Here is a 12,851-nt window from a genome sequence, read left to right as displayed (position 1 = left end):
GTTCTAGAAAAAAGTTTCGAAAAACCTTAATATTTTTTATTAGAGTACTTTCTAAAAAAACATGATACTAAATCCTTGAATAAAATCTAAACTTTTTATACGATTATTAGTTATTTAAAAGTAATACAAGTTAAGCTACTACAACAAACAAAATCTCTTGTAATTCCACTTATAATTCAGAAGCAAAAAGTATTTAGAACAATTCACATCTTTGAATAGAAGGAGTCATAGTTTTGTTGACAATTCATCATTTCAATGTCTCTGTTAATAATATATTACCGCATGAAAAATCAAAGAACTTCGCAAGACATGAGTTCTTGTGCATGTTGGATTATATGTACCTATATATATCTGAATCTTGTCTGAGAATTCAATTAATTAACTGAAAAAAGTCTTTGCTGATCATTACTTATCTCGTGCGTGAATATGCAGAGGAAAGAATGTAAGAAGTAAAAAATCACTATTGGAATGTCTATTGCAGTATATGATGTCTTGGCAAGTAGACATCTTTCTGTCTATTTCAATTTCCTAGAAGCTTGTTGATCCCTTTGGAATTGGTTCAAAATCAAAATGCGTTGAGCCAAAATTCAATCAATGGAGGAAAAAATGACGATATTATGGACTCAAACGGATCCATCCACGGCTTAAATATTTGCTCGAGCTCTCAGAAAATATCACTGCAAATATTGGAGTGCTGCTACATGTTAGATAACTTTAAAGAATATATAAATGCTTGTCGAGTTCTGAACTGTCAGTGCAATTGTGCAAATACTGAACTGCATATACAGTTACCGATTTAGTAACTCTACACAATAAGATATTATGTTTTTCCTTTTCTTTCGCACAGAAGAACCCAATATGCGCCCTGTTTAAGAGTTAAGTAATCCACATGAATATTTTGTTGTATATATATATATATACACACTTTTGTATGCACAAATCACCCTAACAATTGTAATGTTTGCACAAGAAGGATGAAAAGGAGAAAATAGTGTCATACCTTTCATCTTGATTAGTTGATCTATCTTCTCTCTTCATACATGTGGTGCCCACGGTATATTACTTTCCATGCGATCTGCAGTAAGAAATTCAAGTAGGCAAACACAAGGAAACTTCATCTATTAAAAAAGAACTGATTATAAGAGTAAATACAATTCATAAACCATATCAACAATATAAAAAAAATAGAAGTCAACAATATCTTGAAATAAATGCAATGAAAAATCAAATGTTTGGTAAAAATTAGAGACCAACCAGAAGCAGCGCAAGCCAATTACGTGTCATGTTCCAAGTCTTCTGAGGATCGGAGCGAATATGCAAACAAATAAAGATAGTATAGGAGTAATAGTGAAGTGATGGGGAGGATTTTTCTAGAGGGGAAACGCAAAGGAAAAGAAGGAAAAAATAGAGTAATTTCAGGGGAGGAGGTAAATAATGGAGTACTACTTAATAATGAGAAGTTTTAAAGAAGCAGGAAAACAGAGGGATATTAGGATGCTTTTGAAAGAGTGCTTTATCTTTTCATTTATATTTAGTAAAGAGATGCAATTAAACATTAATTATTTGGATGAATTGAAAACGTGAAGGTTCTAATTTGGAACAGGTGATGTTCTGTGATTTTTGAAACGGTGCTTTTCCTGTTTCATTCTTTATTAAAGAGACATAAATTAAACCTTAATTATTTGGATTTAGTAATTGAGTATTGTGTTAAAATGAGAGGAGAAATTCAAAAAATTGAGAAATTAGATAAATACATTTCCAACTCTATGGGAGGTGCCACATCACTCCTCTAAGTCCCTCAATTATATTTATAAATAGATATAGATTTTACTTAACAAAAATGAAAAACTTAATTATAATCTTTCATAATAAAGATTTTAAATTATTTATCTACTTAAATACTTGATTATTTAAGCAAAATTTTTCATATCCTTGGTCGTAATTGACACTCAAAAGCGACTTTTGATAATTTTGGCCAAACATAAATAGCCACTCGAAGGTGCTTTTTAATTGATTAGTCAAACATAAATTGCTTCTCTCATACATGCATGAAATGCAGCACCACCGGCAAAAGAGGCGTTTGTACCAAATAATATACCGAATATGTAAGGCATGATAAGAACACAAGTAAAGACAACAATGTAAAGGAGAGTCTAGAAGGATCAATATTTAACTCTAGATTGCCACTAAGGGCCATGATACACTTTTCAATTTTATTTTCATATTTTACTTAATAAAAATGAAAAACTTAATTATAATCTTTCATAATAAATATTTTAAATCATTTATCTACTTAAATACTATTGATTATTTAAGCAAAATTTTTCACATCCTTAGTCGTAATTGACACAAAAAAGCGACTTTTGATAATTTCGACCAAACATAAATAGCCGCTCGAAAGTGCTTTTAATGGATTAGCCAAACACAAATTGTTTCTCTCCTACATGCATGAAATGCAACACCACCGGCAAAAGAGATATTAGTGTGTAAGGCATGATAAGAACATAGGTAAAAACAACAATGTAAAGCAGAGTCGAGAAGGATCAACATTTAACTCTGGATTGCCACTAAGGGCCATGATATGCATAGATATACCATATACGCTTATTTAATGCCAACAAGAGGCATATACCATACATACGCGCATAAAGCGCCATTGGACCTCTGTGGTCGTGGTCGTCGTGGTCGTCGTCATAATAATAATAATAATAATAATAACCAACTGATCAGTGGTGCTATGCACATACATACGCATATATAATGCCATCGAGATATATTCATATGTATATATGCATGAAGACCATTAAGATACATTATGAGCATGTCAGAGTGACATGAAGTCGTTATACCTCCGACTATCCTTATGTGGCTAACATGAAATTATAGTTTCCATCATCAACCAACAAGAACCAGACATAAAGTACTTATGAAATATAGACATGAAAAATGAGCATTTTAATTTTTATTACTAAGAATAGAGCCATTATTGGAAGGAACGTGTTGGCCCAAGTAAAGGTGAAGTTTTGAAGATTGACAAAGGAACTCAGACATGGACCAAGTCCATCTTGTGAAGCACAATTGTGATCAACCCAAACATGTGAGATGCACGTGCAGAAGATAAACCTGACTTATCAGAAGTAATATCTCCTGATCATGATCGAAAAGGTTGCATATTGGATAAGGAGAAAGACTCCTTACACAAAGAGAACACGGTTTAGGAAAATGATAGAGTTAGATTATGAGATCAACTAGAACTCTTCCACCATGGAAGAGTAGCATATGTATCCTAGTAAATCTCTAATTGCTAACTCCTTAAATATAAGTGTTGTTCTCTTTTATAGGTAATGCACATAAGCAGAAGTTAAACGTGAATTGAGAGCGAAATAGCAAGGCAATTTATGTGTGATTCAAGCGTGCAATCCTGAAGCTACTTGAACCAGATAGAAGAACTAGTTCCAAGTGTCTATCTTTTATTCTAGTTCAATTGTAGTGGGTGATTTTACATTGTACCTTTCAGCTTATTTAGAAGCAATTGTATTAGGTATGTAGAGTTTTCAAGTTAGAGTTAACTTGAAGTTGTCGCAACTGTTGAGGCTGTGTGCCACAACGGGATTAGAGTTAATCCTAGGTTTACAAAAGAGTTTTTGTAAATACAGATTTTGGCTTAGTGATTTTAGTGAAGAGTTTGGGAAAATCCTGTAGGAAGGTAGGTCGTGATTTTTTCATCTTTTGAGCCAGGTGTTTTCCACGTAAAATCTCTGTGTTCTTTATTTTCTATATTTATTATTTCGCAACAGTAGTAGTTGGAACACATACAAGAACCAGGTCCTTCTATAATCAAGTTAAGCAAAAATTGAGTACCATATAAATCACCCCCCTCTTGTGTGGTATTGAAGTATAAAACATCAATTGATATCAGAGCGAGTTATCCTTGAAAAGGCTAACACCTTAGGAACAAATCAAGATGATTGCAGCACCTGGAAACTGGGAAGGACAATCTACTACTAGGCCTCCACTCTTTAATGGCCAGTACTATTCCCGGTGGAAGAACAAGATGAGAGACCACATCATAGAAGAAGACTATGGACTCCGGGACCTTGTTACTGATGGTCCTCTGGCTACTACAAAGAAGAATGCTGAAGGAGTGGACGTGCCAAAGATGAGAGCTGACTGTACTGCTGATGATTTGAAGAAATGGGAAAACAATGCCAAGGCCAAGAAATGACTTATGTGTGGACCAAGTCCAGACGAGTACAACAGAATTCAAAGCTGTATCACTGCTAAGGAGATCTGAGACACTCTACAAGTGGCCCATGAAGGAACTCCTCAAGTAAAGAGATCAAGAGGAACACTGTTATATTCTCAATATGAGAATTTCACCATGAAGGAAGGAGAAACCATCCAAGAGATGTACACAAGGTTTACAACACTAACAAATGAACTTAAGTCTCTTGGAAGAATTATCCTTGAAGAAGACAAGGTTGAGAAAATCTTGATAAGGGTCTTGCTAGTAACTTGGGAAAGCAAAATCACGGCTATTCAGGAATCAAAGAACATTGCTACTCTCAAGTTGGATGAGCTTATTGGAAATCTCACTGCCTATGAACTGAGAAGGCAAACCATGAAGATGGATGCACCCAAGAAGGAAAGAAGCCTGGCTCTCAAAATAGCTAAAAGTGCAGACTTAGAGGATGATGAAATGGCTATGATCACAAGGGATATCAAGAAGTACCTAATAAGAGGAAATGGTTCTTCAAGAGGTGCAACCTTCAACAAACCAAGGGCTCCTGAAAAACAGATCAACGAGGGCTGCTACAAATGTGGTAAGACTGACCATATGATCAATAATTGTCCTCAGTGGGAAATTAAATGGAAAAAGGAAAGGGCTGAACGAATAAACCGGAAGAAGGAACAGATTCAACCCAAGAAGAACAAAGGATTAACGAAGGCTATGGTTGCTGCTTGGGGAGAAAGCTCAGATGAGGATTCAGAAGATGAAACTGGAGATGAACAAACACTTATGACCATTGGAGAATCAGACGATGAACAAGAGGTAAGTGTGATTCATTTCAAAGACAAGATTAAATTTTTGTCTAAAGAAAGGCTATCTGAATTAATGTTAGACTTCATTGATGAGTCTGAGGTCTTAAACAATGAGAAGGAACAACTGTCTAGGAAATGTGTGATCCTAAAAGCCAAGTGCAAAAATCTGGAACATAGGTCTAGTGAAAGTGATAGTAAAAATACTGAGTTAAAGAACCAGGTTCTTGAACTTGACACCACTGTCTTAGAACATAGGTCTGAAAATTTAAAATTGAAATTAGGAACAGGTAAGAAGAAAGCTGGTCACACACATCTCACCTTAGAAGAAAATCTAGGAAAAATGAAGGATGAGTTGTACAAGAAAGATGAGCAGATAAGAGTCCTAAAAGAAGATCTAGGCAAGGTGAAGCATGAACTAGACAGAACTTGCAAATGAAATAAGTCCTCCGATGCACTATCCTGGCTACAAGAGCACCATAGTAGCAATAAGAGAGGACTTGGCTATGGGACCCCAACACCTAAGTGGGATCCCAAAAGCAAGTACATCACACTTCCTGAGAACAAAATCTGCACACACTATGGCAAGACTGGTCATTACAAAAGTGAATGTAATGCAAAAGAAAAGGCCAGTCAAAAGAACAAAACCTTTGTTCAAGTGAAAAATAGGCTTCCTGGATAGGCTAAAAAGAATTTAATTCACCTCTTTGCCTATATAAAGGGACCCAAACTAGTTTGAGTTCCCAAGACTAACCCTTGATTTTGTTTTGTAGGTCTAAGTGAAGGGAAGTAGCCAAATATGGTACATGGATAGTAGCTGCTCAAAGCATATGACTGGAAGTAAGAACCAGTTCCTTTCACTTGAGGACCTAAAAGGAGATAATTTCTCCTTGTAAATGGGAAGAAAGATGAAATCATTGGGGTTGGAAAGGTAGGTAAGACAGACTCACATTCCATTGAGAATGTCTACTTGATAGATGGCTTGAAATATAGCCTAATCAGTGTATCACAACTGTATGACAGAGGTAACCTGGTAGCATTCACCTCTACTAAATATTTTGTGATTAATCTTACCACTGACAAGATTGTTTTGCAGGGAAAAAGAGTTAACAATATTTACATTGTAGATTTGTCCACTCTTTCAGAAAATGAACTCACTTGCTTGAGTGTGTTGGACAATGATCCCTGTGGCACAAAAGACTTGGTCATGCAAGTCTAAATCAACTCAACAAATTAGTCTCCAAGGACCTGGTGATAGGGTTACCTAACATCAAGTTCAAGGAAGATAAAGTTTGTGAGGCTTGTGCAAGGGGGAAGCAGGTAAGATCCTCTTTTAAAAGCAAGAAAGTGGTAAGCACGACCAGGACGATGGAATTGGTTCATATAGATCTCTATGGTCCAATGAGAATATTGAGCAGATGTGGTAAGAAATATATGATGGTACTTGTTGATGATTACTCTAGGTTTACTTGGGTATTGTTTTTAACATCTAAGGGTGAAGCATTTGACATGTTTACTTCCTTTGTTAGAAAAACTCAGAAACAACTAGGTAATCAACTTGCATCAATTCGGTCTGATCATGGAACTAAATGCTAAGTTTACTGAATTTTGTGATGAGCATGGTATAGATCATAATTTCTCTGCCCCTAGGACTCCTCAACAAAATGGAGTAGTTGAAAGAAAGAATAGGACTCTTGCAGATATGGCTAGGACTATGCTTCTTTCTTGTAAACTGCCCCATGGCTTTTCGACAGAGGCTGTAAATACTGCATGTTACATCATTATTAGGTGCATGACTAGACTTCTTGTAGAGAAGACTCCTTATGAGTTACTTAAATGGAGAAAACCAAATATATCCCATCTTAGGGCATTTGGATGCAAGTGCTTTGTACACAATAATGGAAAGGACTCCCTAGGTAAGTTTGATCCCAGAAGTGATGAGGGAGTATTCTTGGGATATTCTTTACATAGCAAAACTTATAAGGTGTACAACAAAAGAACTTTGTGTGTAGAAGAAAGTGTACATGTAGTTTTAGATGAAACTAACATTCTTTCTGAGAGACAGGAACATGAAGATGAAGCTATTGGGCTGGTAAAAGAGTTGAGTGAAGTCACAGCTCAAGCTGAGACTGCACCAAAAGAAGGAACAGGTGATGGAACAAGTTCTTCTATCTAGAGCAACCTGACAAGGGGAACTGAACAAAGAAGAACTGAAACTAATCCCCAAATGGAACATATCCATGAGCCTGTTCCTCAGCGACAGAACATGGGAGAAACATCAAACAGAAACCAGTTGGTTGTGAAACCTTATAAATATCAAAGTTCTCATCCCATTGAGAACATAATTGCTGATCCAACCTCTGGAGTTAAAACTAGATCACAATTAAAGAATCTGTGTGCTTTTGATGCTTTCTTATCTCTTATTGAACCTAAAAATATTGCTGAGGCTTTTCAGGATGCAAATTGGGTAAATGCAATGCAAGATGAACTCAATCAGTTTGAAAGAAGTCAAGTTTGGCATCTGGTTCCAAGACCCAAGGACAGATCAGTAATTGGCACTAAATAGGTTTTCAGAAACAAGCTTGATAAAGATGGAACTATTACAAAGAACAAGGCAAGGTTGGTAGTTCAAGGTTACAGCCAGAAGGAAGGCATAGACTATGATGAAACCTTTGCTCCAGTTGCAAGATTGGAAGCAATAAGACTGCTCATAGCCTTTACAACACGCATGGAATTTGCTCTTCATCAGATGGATGTCGAAAGTGCCTTCCTAAATGGATACCTAAAGGAAGAAGTGTTTGTCAAACAACCTCCAAGGTTTGAGATCAAGGAGTGTCCGGAACATGTATACAAATTAGACAAGGCTCTCTATGGACTCAAGCAAACTCTTAGAGCATGATATGAACGACTGTCCAAATTCCTGCTTGAACATGGCTACAAGAGAGGTAAAATTGACAATACTCTATTCTTGAGGGAAAAAGGTAAGGACCTTCTTGTAGTACAAATATATGTTGATGACATAATTCTTGGGGCAACCACTGACAAAACTGAGTAGGGAATTTGCCAAATTAATGGGGAGTGAGTTTGAAATGAGTATGATGGGTGAACTTAACTTTTTCTTAGGCTTACAGATCAAACAAAACCCAAATGGAACCATGATCCATCAGCAGAAATATGCAAAAAGGTTGATTAAGAAGTTTAAAATGGATGAATCAAAAGAGGTATGTTTTCCATACTCTGCACAATTAGAAATATAAATATTTAAATTATGAGCAGAGTCCTACCTATGTTCAAAAACATCAGAAAATCCTATCCGTTTATTTTTTGAACCACTCCCGTCTCTACTAGAGTTCTCACTACATAAAATGGCTAAAATCTAGGGAAGCTTAACTGTTCATTCAACCTGAAATTTTAGGTTGATTAGACCTCTAATTGACTGCTAAAAGCTACCGTTAGTTATTAAATAGGCTTTTTTCTTTAATTAAACCGTTATCACCTTCTGCCACCCTCATTATTCCAAACCGTCAAAAATCTATTTCACTCTTAATTGTTCTCTCTTCCAAATGCCTAACTCACAAACTCTCTCAAGAAATCAGTTACAATGTCGAACCCTCAAGATAATCCAGGCACTCCTCTACCACCCTCTCCTTCTGGTTCCTCTACACCTTTTCCACCCAGCAGAACCCCTCAACCTAGGAGAAGGCGAGTAAAAATGTTTGCTCGTAAAATGATGGTAACTGGTGCTCTTTCAAAGAAATTGAACGAGAAATTGAAGTCAAGCCAAGCCCAAGATTCTGAGAACTCAGACGATTTGTTCAAATCTGTGAGTGAGGGGGAATGAACTGGGTCTTCTGACTCTGAGAAGGCTCAAAATTCCCCTTCTGAGGTACGTTCTACTTTGGCTAAAAATTTAGAAAATAAGTTTGTTTTGGTTGGGTCTATCAGGAATGTGGAATTGCCTGAATCGGGAAGGAGAGGAGGTAAAAATAAAAATAAAAAAGAAAAAGAAAGAGAGAGAGAGAGGGTGTATGTAGTGATGTGAGGGCAAAAGGGAAAGGAGTAGCTGGTTCTTCACCCACTTTTGAATTGATGGTACCAGCTATCTGTGGGGTTGAACTGTGGAAGAAAGTGGTAAGAAGTCAGGGGGAAGTTTTGGTTTAGGGGAGGATGCTAAAGGGTTGGTTAATCTAAGTTCACAGGCATATGAACTTGGTTCATCTATTGAGGAGACCCTAGCAGACGTTTTGAAGAAAGTAGGTGCTAGTTATGATCCAAAGAAAAGGAGAACTCCAACACCAAAAGCCCCCAGCACTACAAAACCTTTCAAGAAAAGAAAGGTTTCTTCCCCAACAACTACTGAAATTCCCTTGCCAAAGGGAAGAGCCACAAGAAATAGGGTGAAACAGAGTGAGAGTGAATTACAAAAGGCTTTGGCTTAAAGCAAGAAGAAAAGGATGGATAAAGGAAAAGGTAAGGTTGTAGAGTCCTCTGAAGATGTTGATGTTTAGGAGATGGAACAGGTCCATCAGGAGGAACATACAACAATGAAGGTTTCGACCCCCAAGCCCAAAAAGACCAAGACTTCTTCCAAGAAGTCTTCAACTGTGTCTAAGGCTGCTGAACCTTCATTGGCCAAGAGGACAAGGTCTGTAGTGAAAAACAAACACGTTAAAATTGCTGAAGATGAGGAATGGAGTGGTGAAGAAGAGAGTGAGTCTGATGGTGAACAAGACAAGCTGGCCAAGTTTGGTAAAAGAAAATTTTTAAAGGGAAGATTGCTGAAAGACTTGGTGGAACCAGGAATGGTTCGTTTGGTTGATGCCCTAACTGTTCAGGGCTGGTCCTTCAGATGGATGGAAGGTTAGGTAGGAATTAAATCATTGAATTCATGGCCAACGTAGAGGTCAAAGATGGCAGAATCACCAACCAAGTGAAAGGAGTTCAAGTGACCTTCGATGCAGAAAAGCTGGGAGAGATTCTTGACATCCCTACTGAGGGATATGATGAGTACACTAGGCAAAGATGGCCAAGTCTGGATTCCCTTCCTCCTGCCCTTGAAATCACTAGAAGATTCTGTGATGTTGAAGAAGTGAATGAGGCCAAGTTTGTGCACAAGAGTGAAATGAAGCCACAATACAAAGTCCTCTTTGAGTTTGTCAACAAGTGCTTACTGCCCAGGCAGGAAAGAAGGCACATTGCTAACTGTATGGACTTAGTCCTGATGGTGTGCCTTGAAAGTGGAAGGCAAATCAACTGGCCTGCATTCATCATCAAGCTACTGGACAGGGTTATCAATGGCTCCAAGGCCCATGCCACCCCTTATGCATCCAAGAAGACACCTATCAATAGTAAAGTCAGGGCTCTAGTTCAGGAAAGTGGAGCCAAGGATGATGAGATAGCTAGGCTGAAGGCTCGCTTAGTAGAGGTTGAATCTGAGAGGGATGCTCTCAAAACTAAGCTTACCAAGGAAAATGAGAAGAATGATGAGATTCTTCACAATATGCTGAATCTTCTCCAAGCCCAAAACAAACCCTCTAGCTCCCCCAAGCCTTAGGAATTCTATCCTTCATCTCCTGAACCTCTCTAGTACCACCAGTGACCCAGATTAGGGATTTATCTTTCTTTTTTGCTCATGTTTTGAATATTTTTGCTTTCTATTTGTGGATTGTGGTAGCAACATATCTTCTATCAATGATATCTACTATTTTTGCTCTTGTTGACTGTTAATATTTCCTTGATAGTTTAAATATGTTTGCCTGATTACTGATGATTGATCCATGGTTGCAGTTGTAGTTGCCCCAGTGGACATGAGTAATTATTAAATTTTGGGAATCACACTTTGTTTATGCAACTTTTCGATGAAAGCCAAAAGGGGGAAGAGATATTATGCTTTACATATTCTGAATTAGTGACGTTTATAACCTAATTAACCTGGTCCTTGATGATAAGTGAATTTTTCTAACTTTGTATTGATGAATAAGCTGAGTTCTGACAGGGCCTAAATGAGTGAAAAACATAGAGTTTGTCATTATCAAAAAGGGGGAATTTGTTGGTCCAAGTAAAGGTGAAGTTTTAAAGACCGACAAAGGATCTCAAGCATGGACCAGGTCCATCTTGTGAAGCATAGTTGTGATCAACCCAAACATGTGAGATGCACGTAAAGGAGATAAACCTAACTTATCAGAAGTAATATCTCCTGATCATGATCGAAAAGGTTGCATATTGGATAAGGAGAAAGACTCCTTACACAAAGTGTGATGACCCAAAAGGACATCACTTGTTTTAAAATAATTTTTGTGTTTTGAGGCCTTAAAAACCTCTTTTGGCATCACCTCGATTTGCATGCACAGTCCGGGAGCATATCCGAAAAGTTATTATGTGAAAATCTGTGAAAAATAATGAATTTTGACTGTAAAATAGATTTAAGTTGACTTCAGTCAACATTTTGGGTAAACGGACCCGGACCCTTAAGGGGACGATCCCGGAGGTTCCGTAGGAAAACATGGGACTTGGGCATATGCGCTTAATCGAATTCCGAGGTCCTTAGCCCGAGAAATGAATTTTTAAAGAAAATTGTTTTTTGAGATTATTTATGAGTTTTGGAAATGAATTGTGATTAAAACTTAATGGTATCGGGACCGTATTTTGGTTCCTTCACCTGGTACAGGTCTTATATGTGATTTAAGATAAGTCTGTGAAATTTGGTAAGAAACGGACTTGAAACGACATGAATCAGATCGTTTTTGAGAAATTTGGAAATTTGAAGTCCTTAAGAAAATTTCATGATTTTGATGTTAAATTCATAGTTGTTGATGTTATTTTAGTGATTTTAATACACGAGCAAGTCCGTATGGTGTTTTTAGGTTTGTGTGCATGTTTGGTTTGGAGCCCTGAGGGCTCGGGTGAGTTTTGGATAAGCCACGGGGTGGATTTTGGACTTGGTGAATTGCAGGTTTTTAGCTGGTGTGATCAGGCCTGCAGGCTTCACATTTGCGAAGCCTAGCTCGCAAATGCGAGTTCGCAAATGCGAAGGCTGAGTCGCAAATGCGAAACAACCCAGGCCAGGTCTTCCTCGCAAATGCGAGATTTCCTTCGCAAATGCGATACACCCCTTTTGGGCCTGTTATCGCAAATGCAATCCTTTGTTCACATTTCCCAAATCGCAAATGCGAGGAACCCTTTGTAAATGGGAACATAGCAGAGGTCGGGGTTCGTAATCTCAAACGCTGGTTGCAATTCCCATATCTGCAACCTGCAATTTTATAACTTAGCCGAAAAACTTTCATTTTTCTCACTCTTTCAAAACCAAAACACTCTTGGACGATTTTTCAAAGACAACTCTTCTTCCAAATTGATTGTAAGTCAATTTTAACTCATTTTTTTCAATCATTAACATCTTTTCACATGATTTCAACTTAAAATCAATGATTTTCATGGGGGAAATTTGGTGTTTTTGGTATAACCTAGGTTTTTTAAAAATTGGGGATTTGGACCTCGATTTGAGGTCCGATTTCAAAACAAATTATATATTTGGTTTCGTGGGGGAGTGGGTAATTGGGGTTTGGTTCAAACCTTGGGTTTTGACCATGTGGTCCCGGGGGCGATTTTTGACTTTTGGGTAAAACTTTAGAAAACTGATTTTCATGCATTAGAATTGATTCCTTTAGTATTTATTGATGTAGTTAAGTAAATTATGACTAGATTCAAGCGAATTGGTGGTAGAATCAAGAGGTAAAGCGATAGTAGAGACTTGAATTGTGTTCGTGGCATCGAGGTAAGTGTTTGGTCTAACCTTAGCTTGAGGGATTAGG

This window comes from Nicotiana tabacum, chromosome 22 (genome assembly GCF_000715075.1).
Source record: "Nicotiana tabacum cultivar K326 chromosome 22, ASM71507v2, whole genome shotgun sequence".
NCBI classification, from domain to species: domain Eukaryota; kingdom Viridiplantae; phylum Streptophyta; class Magnoliopsida; order Solanales; family Solanaceae; genus Nicotiana; species Nicotiana tabacum.
The sequence above is the reverse complement of the archived record's forward strand: the minus strand, read 5'-3'. Positions refer to the sequence as shown.